Source organism: Euprymna scolopes, chromosome 28, assembly GCF_053919585.1.
Source record: "Euprymna scolopes isolate OS-2025 chromosome 28, ASM5391958v1, whole genome shotgun sequence".
Taxonomy (NCBI): Eukaryota; Metazoa; Mollusca; class Cephalopoda; order Sepiida; family Sepiolidae; genus Euprymna; species Euprymna scolopes.
In genome coordinates this window covers 17,741,285-17,753,238 of record NC_136509.1, presented here as the reverse complement: position 1 = coordinate 17,753,238, position 11,954 = coordinate 17,741,285, and the positions used below count along the sequence as shown (strand labels likewise).

The 11,954-nt window shown below is 47.0% G+C and overlaps 1 pseudogene; it reads right to left on the bottom strand.

Annotated features, from left to right (window-relative positions):
• Nucleotides 1-1,771: 1,771 nt before the first annotated feature.
• LOC145249849 (U2 spliceosomal RNA) lies at nucleotides 1,772-1,932 on the bottom strand (annotated as a pseudogene).
• Nucleotides 1,933-11,954: the final 10,022 nt, after the last annotated feature.

Genomic DNA, 11,954 nt, shown 5'->3' with positions numbered 1-11,954 from the left:
GGTAATCATGGGAGGAACCATTTGAAGATTGTCAACATTTTAAATGAAATAACAACTAAAGAAGTTCTTTACATATATATATATATATATATATATATATATATATATATATATATATATATATATATATATATATATATATATATAAGGTGTTTATCCCCGTGTGTGAAAAAAATTAAACGTCAAAATATTTTAAAACGAGCATCAAATAATGTGAAATTAGAAAACTACAAATTATTTTTTTAAAACGAAAAGTATGTATGTATATATATATATATAATTATGACAGCCCCTTTAAGAAAGTCGTTTCTTATCGTTGGGCACTTTCAGTTGAATTAAGTCGTATAACGATTAGATCCCTGTCTGACTGACTGACGCAAAGAACATTTAAAATTATAATGTTTAAATTCAACGTTATTTCACGCGGTTAATGGTAGCATAATAGATACGGTCTTTGCTAATCGAGCCAGAGATGGCTCGTGTTAACGAGTTCGAGTCTGTCAACTGGTGTTAATTGTGACACTCTGCACTGAATATCCCCGAAAGGATGAAACACTAGTTTATGTAAGTATTTAATTATTATAGTAAAAAAATAATTATGACAGCCCCTTTAAGAAAGTCGTTTCTTATTGTTGAGCACTTGCAGTTCAATTAAGTCGGTCAATTTAGCTCTTATGGGTGAAACACTAGTGTCTGCAGGTATTTAATTATTAAAGTAAATATATATATATATATATATATATATATATATATATATATATATATATATATATATATTTAAAAAACATTGCATACATATTTCAAAAACGAACTATCGATTTTGTTGTATTGTAACAGCTTTCTTTGGCCAATAAAACCCAATACAAATCATCAGCGTACGATGGAGGAAGGGAAAATAAAACGGAAAAATGAACATCGGACAGGTGGACAGGTAGGGTGATGGCGTGATGGTGGTGGTGGAGGTAGTTCAGAGAGGTTGTTCAAAGAGCGCGCGTGGCGCTAAATATACATACACTAACACGCGCGTGCACAGACACACCTACCCGTGCTCTCTGACCACCCAAATACTCCATCATTCTACCTGCCCACCCGTCCTTTCGGTAAACAATATTTTAGCGTCGCTTACAAAGGACTATTTTATAAGAAGGACATTAGAGCAAGGACACCGCCCGTTAACCGGTGTTCATCTTTCTTCCTTCCATCTGATGCTGATGATTTGTATGTAGTTTTATTGGCCCAAAAAAGGCTGTTCCAATACAAGGAAACCGCTGGGTTCTCTTTGGAATGTGTATGTATAGTTTTTAAATAAATATTTTAGCTATTATCTCTATCATCAATCACTTTATTTGATTTCTTTTCATAGCATTCCGACACCCTATATATATATATATATATATATATATATATATATATATATATATATATATATATATATATATATACTAGTTGTAGGAGGCGCCCAATTTTGCTCTAGCGTAAAATACGCTTAAATATGATATTTTAATTTTTCCTGATTTAGTATATATTAGTATAGGGTTGTGATTTAAAAAAAAACAATATATATATATTTCAGTGCCATTAGTTAGAATCGAAATCGATAGCATAACAAGCATCTTTGACCCCTTAAAACTATTTTAACCTGCTAAACTCCCATAAAAGAATGGTTCGTAAAAATCCAATAAGTTGAGGCCCCTAGCGCCGCTCTGCGATTTTTAGTTTCGGAGGAGATAGAATATGAAAAAGTGCTAATATATATATATATATATATATATATATATATATATATATATATATATATCAGCACATTTTCATATCTCCTACATTGACCAAGGTCTTATATGTGGGATTGCTCCCACATATGTTTTTTTTCTTGCAGTATTTTCCGGAACAGATACTACACTTCGATCTTGGCCAAAAGGCCAAGAAAAGGGTATTTATTTGCTCCCCCACCCAGCAAATCAGGCACAAGGCCGACTTTTAATGTGAGGAGTGAAGGGGAAATGGGGACCAACGCCCCGGGGAGTAGGGGAGCTGGATAGTGACAATTGGCATGAAGGGTTGCCCCTACATTGACCAAGGTCTTATATGTTGGGTCGCCCCACATATGGTCTTTGCTTGCAGTAGGTATTTATTTGCTCCCCCACCGAGCAAATTAGGCACAAGGCCAATTTTTAATGTGAGGAGTGAAGGGAGGGGGGAGGGAAAGGGGGACCAGCTCCTGAGAGGTGGGAAATGGGAGCTGGTTAAAGATCAGGTATGTGGGGTTACCCCCACATCTGGTCTTTGCTTGCAGTATCTGCTGGAACAGATGGTATTTATTTGCTCCCCCACTGAGCAAATTAGGCACAAGGCCGTTTTTAATGTGAGGTAAAAACCAGCTCCCCTAAAAGTAGGCAAAAAGGGGGCACTCTGGTTACCAAAAATAATAATTGTCCCAGTATAGAGGGTTTTCCCTCCATTGACTGGTACAAATTATCTTAAGTGCAGCATCTGCCGGAACAGATGGTATTTATTTGCTCCCCCACTGAGCAAATTAGGCACAAGGCCGTTTTTAATGTGAGGTAAAAACCAGCTCCCCTAAAAGTAGGCAAAAAGGGGGCACTCTGGTTACCAAAAATAATAATTGTCCCAGTATAGAGGGTTTCCCCTCCATTGACTGGTACAAATTATCTTAAGTGCAGCATCTGTCGGAACAGATGGTATTTATTTGCTCCCCCACTGAGCAAATTAGGCACAAGGCCGTTTTTAATGTGAGGTAAAAACCAGCTCCCCTAAAAGTAGGCAAAAAGGGGGCACTCTGGTTACCAAAAATAATAATTGCCCCAGTATAGAGGGTTTCCCCTCCATTGACTGGTACAAATTACCTTAAGTGCAGCATCTGTCGGAACAGATGGTGTTTATTTGCTCCCCCACTGAGCAAATTAGGCACAAGGCCGTTTTTAATGTGAGGTAAAAACCAGCTCCCCGAAAAGTAGGCAAAAAGGGGGCACTCTGGTTACCAAAAATAATAATTGTCCCAGTATAGAGGGTTTCCCCTCCATTGACTGGTACAAATTATCTTAAGTGCAGCATCTGCCGGAACAGATGGTATTTATTTGCTCCCCCACTGAGCAAATTAGGCACAAGGCCGTTTTTAATGTGAGGTAAAAACCAGCTCCCCTAAAAGGGGTCACTCTGGTTACCAAAAATAATAATTGTCCCAGTATAGAGGGTTTCCCCTCCATTGACTGGTACAAATTATCTTAAGTGCAGTATCTGCCGGAACAGATGGTATTTATTTGCTCCCCCACTGAGCAAATTAGGCACAAGGCCGATTTTTAATGTGAGGTAAAAACCAGCTCCCCTAAAAGTAGGCAAAAAGGGGTCACTCTGGTTACCAAAAATAATAATTGCCCCAGTATAGAGGGTTTCCCCTACATTGACTGGTACAAATTATCTTAAGTGCAGCATCTGTCGGAACAGATGGTGTTTATTTGCTCCCCCACTGAGCAAATTAGGCACAAGGCCGTTTTTAATGTGAGGTAAAAACCAGCTCCCCGAAAAGTAGGCAAAAAGGGGGCACTCTGGTTACCAAAAATAATAATTGTCCCAGTATAGAGGGTTTCCCCTCCATTGACTGGTACAAATTATCTTAAGTGCAGCATCTGCCGGAACAGATGGTATTTATTTGCTCCCCCACTGAGCAAATTAGGCACAAGGCCGTTTTTAATGTGAGGTAAAAACCAGCTCCCCTAAAAGGGGTCACTCTGGTTACCAAAAATAATAATTGTCCCAGTATAGAGGGTTTACCCTCCATTGACTGGCACAAATTATCTTAAGTGCAGTATCTGCCGGAACAGATGGTATTTATTTGCTCCCCCACCGAGCAAATTAGGCACAAGGCCGATTTTTAATGTGAGGAGTGAAGGGAGGGGAAAGGGAAAAAGGGGACCAGCTCCCGAGAGGTGGGAAATGGGAGCTGGTTAAAGGTCAGGCATGTGGGGTTGCCCCCACATCTGGTCTTTGCTAGTCATAGCTTGCAGTATCTGCCGGAACAGATGGTATTTATTTGCTCCCCCACTGAGCAAATTAGGCACAAGGCCGTTTTTAATGTGAGGTAAAAACCAGCTCCCCTAAAAGTAGGCAAAAAGGGGGCACTCTGGTTACCAAAAATAATAATTGTCCCAGTATAGAGGGTTTCCCCTCCATTGACTGGTACAAATTATTTTAAGTGCAGCATCTGAAGAACAGATACTACACTTTGAGATATTAAATCTTTTATTCATGTTAAAAAAATACAGTAAAATTAACGGTGAACAAAAAACTTAGGCACATGGCCAACTCAAAAGGGGGGATTTTGGGGGTCGTTGGTCATCCTTGTCGCTCCAGAACTAAACAAAGTCAAAAGTTTCTCCCAGCTAGTATCTTCTTTCACCATAATACCGCATTCACCCTTTCATCTTGGGGGACGTCCTAGTAACTCCCAATTTTTAAAACATTTTTTTATTGACGTGTAAAAACAAAAAAGATAACAATAAAATGGTAACAATAATTCATTTGTGTCGAGGGAGGGGGAAGAAAAAACAAAAGGTGATTAGTAGGACCCTCCCAACCCCGTCTAGTTGATAGACTGCCCGTTCCACTAGGTTTGTAAAAGGAACCTCGCTTCTGCGGGTCAGTCTCTAGGTGGGGATGCCCTCTAGATGGGGGTGAATGGAGAAAAGAAAATTTTGTGGGTAAGGGATGGAGGTTAGTTTGTATTTCTTTTTCTCCAAGATGGGTAAAATTTAGAGGAAGGGGTGAAAAACAAAAATTGCAGGTAAGAGGGGATGGGGATCTTGGAGGCTTCCTAATCGGGGAGGGATGGAACACACACTCAGCTAGCTGAGAGACTACTTGTTTAATTTAACTTTACAGAACTGCGCGTTCCACACCTAGGCGGGGAACACGTATTCGAATTTGGCTCCTCTTCGTACACACAGACTTGCCACATGTATCCATCTTCTGTCAAATGCCGCGCGATGCAGCCTTCTTCTATCACATCTGATCTTCACCCGTAGTTGGTGTTTAAAGAACGCGATCAGATCTTGATCAGAAAAAGACAACACCCCCCGGCAACCTTGCAGACGCGACGTCCAAATCACCATTCTCGCCACGGCCAGAATCGTAACGTAGACCATTTGTCTTTCCCGGTCCCACGGCGGCCTCACGTTGTCCACAACATTGGATACAGTAATTGGGCGAGGATGCTCAGGATCGATGCGAGCCGTCACCCCACTGACATACGACCAGTACTGGCGGAGTTCGCGGCAATCAAAGAAAGCGTGATCCGTAGTTTCCACAGCCGTTGTCCCACAACGGGGACAATCGGGCGACTCCAGAAACCCAGAACTGCATTGTATGTTGTTGAGTGGAAGTGCATTTCGGGCCAATCGCCAGGTCAGAGAGAACTCCGAATTGTTCAGATGACTCGAACCTGGCGCCCAGCTCCACGCGGAGCGGATCTCACTCTGCTGCCACCCCAAACGCGCGCATAGCGGGTCGTCAGCGGCCTCCCTCACTAGATCCCTGTGGAGTTCCCTACGGGTAGCAGTCACAAGGTCACTGGACCTTGGTAGTCGTTTTAGCGCGGCTCGGCACTCTTTCATGTAGGCAGATTCTCCCCGCGGCCTGCGACGGCTCTCGATGGAAGGGTCGAGAACGAGGTCGGGGAAGGCGGCAGTAACCACGGGGTGCCACGGTTGGTCCTCCTGCATATAGTTGCTCAGGAAGGCCAGTCTCTCAGCATCTCGATGACACTTCAAGTCCGGCATTCCCAAGCCTCCCTCACACGGACGTTGAATACAGACCTGTCTGCTCACCCAGTGTCTTCCTCTGTCCCAAAGGAGCGAGGACAAGAGTTCGACGAGAGCTTTTAGGTGTTGTGCAGGCAGGGGAAGTACGGCCAGTCGGTAAAGGATGAGAGGAAAGACGTAAGTGGCGCACGCCTCAGCTCTACCCTTTAAGGAAAGTTTCCTAGGAAGCCACGAACTGACTGCAGCCTCCACCTTTGACCGTACCTCCAACCAATTCTTGTCAAGCTGGAGACCCGGTCCGAACCACACGCCGAGGATCCGGACCGGGCCATCTGTCCAGCTGAAGGGCGCAGGGAGGTTTGCGTTGCCACTCCATGCGCCCAACCGCAGTCCTACCGACTTGTTGCGGTTTATCTTGGCCCCTGTAATTCTTTCGTACTGTGTGAGTGCCTCCGACACGACCTCAATGTCTCTGGAGCCCGACACGAAGATCGTGACATCATCGGCGAACGCGGATACCTTGGCAGCTGAGCCGCCAGGCAGAGCCATTCCGCGCAGGGCCGAATTTGCCTCCCCATGTCTCAGCTTGCGGAGAAGAGGCTCCAAAGCCAGGACATAAAGCAGGGGCGACAGCGGACAACCCTGACGAACCGACCGAGAGATAACAAAGGGTTTCGAGCGCTTTCCGTTCACTTGCACGACAGCCATGGGCTGCCGATACATTATGGAGATCCACTTGCAAAAGTCCGGTTTAAAACCGGCGGCCTCTAAGACAGATGCCAGGAAACGATGGTCGACCCTATCGAAAGCTTTGGACTGATCTAAGTTTATCAGCGCGGCTTCTGTGTCGTCATCTATTCCCCCCTCTAGGATCATGCGGATCAGGTGCAAGTTGTTCTGAATCGATCTCCCCTTCACAGCGTAGTTCTGTTCTGGTTCAACCAACTCGTCGATAACAACCTGCAGCCGATTCGACAGGACCTTGGCCAAAATCTTCAACTCTGTGTTTAGCAGAGTTATGGGCCTGTAGTCATCTAACTCTTCCCCTCCATGCCCGTCACCTTTCTTCAGCAATGTGATCACTCCCTTGGTCACCTGCCCTGGGATGGATCCCTGAGCAAACCAATGGTTGAACATATCCGTCAGAAGAGGCAGAAACATGGGCGACAGCCTCAAGTACAGTTCGTATGGCAGACCATCAAGTCCTGGCGATCTGTCACAGCTGACCTGCTTCAGCGCAGTAAAGACCTCCTGCTCCGTCACCCGGCCCTCGCAACCAGCCGCTCTAGCCGCCTCGAGGCGGGGAGAGTCGGCCAAATAGTCGCTAAACTCAAGGACCGGAAGATCGGGCTGCTGCGTAAAACGCTCCTCGAAATGTTCTCGAAACCCCTCGCAGATCTCCCGAGTCGATTCCAGGGTGCGTCCATTCGGATGTTTGATTTTTGCAATATATTTGTCCGAGCCACGCCTAGAAACCTCACGGCGCACGTCTGCATCAGAATTGACTGCTTCGTTGCCTATCTTTCTAAGCCTAGCTCTAACTACTTGGCCTTCGTAACGCTCGCTAGTCTCGCGTAGAAGGTCCTGCTTAGCTAGTTCCTGACTAACCCTATCACCCTCCCCGGTAGCCTGGGCTAGTTTCTGCTCTAGCTTCTTCTTCGTCTTGGCCTTATCTAGTGCGAGGCGCTGGGCATACTTGACGGAGAAGCTTCTGATCTTGGCTTTGAGACCTAACCACCACTTACTCCCGGTAACCGCCCCCACTAGTGCCTTTTTAATCAATTCTCTTAACTGATCTTGGAAGTCTTGTCTCTCCAGAAGGGAGGTGTTTAACTTCCAGTACCCCGCTAACTTAGGCCTATTTCCTAGCTTCAGCCGGGCCATAACTAATTTATGGTCCGTCTGGCCTAGCCAAGTGAACGTGGGACAAGATAAGAAGTCTACTTCGCCTCTCCTAACTAACATCCTGTCCAAATAAGTATTTGGATAGGAGGAAACACTATTGGTCCACGTCCACATCTCCCGCCCTGGATGCTCGACCCGAAACCTGTCGACCAGACCGCATCTAGCCATCAGATCAGCCAGGCTGGACTCGCACCTCTCCGATCCTCTAGCTCCGCCTCCTACCTTATCTATGTCGGGGTCTAAGATGGAATTCCAATCCCCCATTAGCACTACCCGCTTCCGACAATCCACAAACGCGTCAAGCTGACTGAAGAATGAGACCCTCTCACGAGCGGTGCTGGGCGCATGAACCGCAATCACCCGAAACACAGAATCTTTTACGGCAACATCGGCCACAACCAGCCTACCCACTGCATCTCTATGGACAACGTCGACCGTCGCCGACAGGGTACGTTTAACCAGCACGGAAACTCCCTTCCCCCGCGGGCTGCCATATGCTGAGAAAACCTCAAAGTCTCGGGCCAGCACCTGACAGTCCACAGAGGAAACGAAATGCGTCTCCTGAATCGCAGCGACATCCACTCCCAGGGACAAGAGGTCGTGCCGGAGGCGAGCCGCCCGGCCCGATGATCTCAAGCCCCTCGCATTCAGACTAGCCAAATTCAAAGCCATGGTACCTACCTTAAGGTGTGTTACACTCAGCTCCGAAGTCAGCCGGGGAAAGGACACCGACGTTGTGTGCAATGCTCAAGGTGGTCAGGTTTTTCATGTCCTGACCTTCTCTCACAATGCCGCCGACATCCAAAGGGTAGGTCAATTTAAGGGCCCTATAGAGTGACGGATGGACCAACACTGGGACCCTTCCCTTGCATTGTTTTGACAGTTCATCAAGAGAAGGGTCATTTTTTTTAACCAGTTCAATTCCCGGAAACGCCCCTTCAGCGGCCTGCAGCCTTGTCCACAAGTTGGTCTTGCAGGCCTCTGGAGTTCTGACAAAGGTTATTAGGAGTGGGGCGTCCGGGAAATTTGAGGGGATATTTACATCTTTCCCCTCTATCTGTTTGTAATCGAGCAGAGGTTTTAAGTTTTTCCTCTGCCGATGGGAAATGTCTGTGGCCACAGATAGAGGGTCTACATAACATAGTTCCTCAGGGGCAAGGACCTTTGGTCTGCAAGAGGCAGAGGAGTCTCTCCTCTCCCTCGGTTCATTCTTTTCATTTTCTTTTTGGGGTAGTGGCTCAGTTTGCCTTGGTGTGGGGACGGGTGTTTGTGTGGTGCCTGGTGTTGGTGTTGGTGTTGGTGCAGTGTTTGGTGTTGGTGCGGTGTCTGGTGTTGGTGTTGGTGCGGTGTCTGGTGTTGGTGTGGTGTCTCGTGTTGGTGCGGTGTCTGGTGTTAGTGCGGTGTCTGGTGTTGGTGCGGTGTCTGGTGTTGTTGCAGTGTGTGGTTTGGGGGTGGAAGTGGATTTTGTTGTTAGGGGTGGTGTATGTTCACAGGGAGTGGGGGCCACCTTTTCTTCCTCTTTTCTTCTTTTGTTTTTCTTTTTCATTCTTTCGAATGAACCGGGGAGAGGTGAGGTTGAGTTCCTCTCCCTCTCACTTGCGGATTCATCCTCAGAGGAGCAGTCTTTTCTCCGCTTGATCCCCGTCTCGATTGGTGTGGGGACCGTTGGTTGTGTCTGCTCCTCTATTTGCTGCTGCAGCTGTTTTTGTTGTTGCTGCTCTCGCTGGTGTCGTTGCTGCTGCTGCTTCTGCTGCACTTGCTGATTTTGCTGTTGCAGTAGTTGCTGCTGCAGTTGTTTCCGCGGCATTGGCTGCGGTGGCTGTTGTTGTTTCTGCATTTGCAGAGGCTCCTGCCTCGATTTTTGGGCTGGTGGTGGGACGGTGGCAGAAGGGATTAAGTGTTTCCGCTTTTGTCTCACTACCGTGCTCCATTCTTCCCCCTTGGCCTCCTGGGTGGTTTGAGTTTTCCTTGGAGCTGGGGTTGGTGCTGCAGTTGCAGGGGTTGTTGCCGCCTGTTTTGGTGCGGGCGTTGTCTCAGTGGGTGTGACCGCCTTTTGGGTTATTGGATTAGGGGTTACCCTTTGGGGGCAACTCCTAGCCATGTGGCCCTGCTTTTGGCAGAACCAACAGTGTGGACGACGGCCCTCCACCACTACCGTTATGCTGGCGTCTTTGTATGTCAGCAGCGGTGGTATTGCCTGAAAACCTTTCCTCTTCAGCCTCATTGCTATTGTGTAGCAGCCCAGGTGAGTCCCAGTTTTTGACCGTATTGGGGTCACCTGTTCTACCTCACCGTACTGGCTGAAGAGGCATCCTAATACTTCCGCAGGTATTTGGGTTGGCACATTAAATACCTGCACCCGAGTCCTTCTCTTGCCCTGGTATTCAGGTGTTAGTTTGACTCTCCCATGCTTTATTTCTTGGAGGGAGAGTCTCTCTGCATCTTCCTTGGTGGGTAGGAGGATGTCCCACATGGCGTAGCTCCTCTGGTACAGGTATAATACCGGGATATTTAGCTTATGTAGGAGCCCTGCCATGTCTTCCTTTTTCATCCCTAGGAGGCGGTTTTCCGGCATATCCGAGATGATGAGGGAGAGCACTCTGTCTTCGATTGCCTCCCAAGCGCCTGGCACTGGTTTAATTTCTGCCCCCTCTATGTATTGTCTGTACTTGGTCAAGTACAAGTCTTTATACTCTTGAGGGGACAGTTGCTTCTCTACAGTCTTCCCCCATGCCAACCCTCTTGTTGGTGTTGGATCTTTGGTGAGGTTGGACTGTTTTTGCTGTTCCTTGGCGGAAGGGTTGCTATTTTGAGGGGCATTTCCCTTTCCGCTTTCCTTTGGGACCGACTCTCCCTGCTCTATACTTCTTCCAGGAAATACTTCCCTTTTTGGGGAGTCGGCCTCCTGGGGAGCATTGTCCTTGGGAGCTTTTGCCCCTTTTGTTTTGGGGAGGTTTAGGCTGTATGCCCCCTCGTTTTCTTGATTTGCTCCCCTTTTGGGGCAGTAGCCCTCCTGGGGAGCACTGTCTCTCTTATCGTCCTTTGGGGCTACTGCCTCTTGATTTTTGTTGTCAGAGCGGGATGCCCTGTCCAACATTGTTTTTTCTCCCCTTTGTGGGGAGTCGCCCTCTTGGGGAGCTGCTGGTGAGTTTTCTCCCTTCTGGGGGGCGTCCTTCGGTTTCGTGTCCGGGCGGTATGCCCCGTTGCTTTTTGCTTCCCCTGTTGGGGAGCCGTCCTCTTGGGGAGAAGTTTTTCTTGTGGTAGCCTCCTGGCTGGGGGTATCTGTATTGGTGGTCCCCGGGCTGGGGGTGTCCATTTTTGAAAAAAGCTCTCTCTCTTCTGTATAATTCACCAAAATGAGTGACGTGGAGTCGGCGTCCAAATTGGGAGCCGACTTTGGCGCCAAAAAGAAGTGGCGCCAAAGGCGGCAAGAGGGGAGATAGAACTGAGAGAGGGAGTGGGAGGTTAGTGGAGGGAAGAGAGAAAGTGTTTCCGACCCTCCCTCGCGGGAAGGTCGTAAATTATCAGCTCGGATCCCCCCCCGTGGGGGAGGGGGGAGAGCAGAGAAAGACAGACAAAGTGGGGGTGCGGACAGAACGCTACCCAACAAGCTCTCCGGGCACGAGAATGTGTCGCCAGAACACGACTGCCTATCGCTGTGTATGTATCAGAGAACAGATACTACACTTTGAGATATTAAATCTTTTATTCATGTTAAAAAAATACAGTAAAATTAACGGTGAACAAAAAACTTAGGCACATGGCCAACTCAAAAGGGGGGATTTTGGGGGTCGTTGGTCATCCTTGTCGCTCCAGAACTAAACAAAGTCAAAAGTTTCTCCCAGCTAGTATCTTCTTTCACCATAATACCGCATTCACCCTTTCATCTTGGGGGACGTCCTAGTAACTCCCAATTTTTAAAACATTTTTTATTGACGTGTAAAAACAAAAAAGATAACAATAAAATGGTAACAATAATTCATTTGTGTCGAGGGAGGGGGAAGAAAAAACAAAAGGTGATTAGTAGGACCCTCCCAACCCCGTCTAGTTGATAGACTGCCCGTTCCACTAGGTTTGTAAAAGGAACCTCGCTTCTGCGGGTCAGTCTCTAGGTGGGGATGCCCTCTAGATGGGGGTGAATGGAGAAAAGAAAATTTTGTGGGTAAGGGATGGAGGTTAGTTTGTATTTCTTTTTCTCCAAGATGGGTAAAATTTAGAGGAAGGGGTGAAAAACAAAAATTGCAGGTAAGAGGGGATGGGGATCTTGGAGGCTTC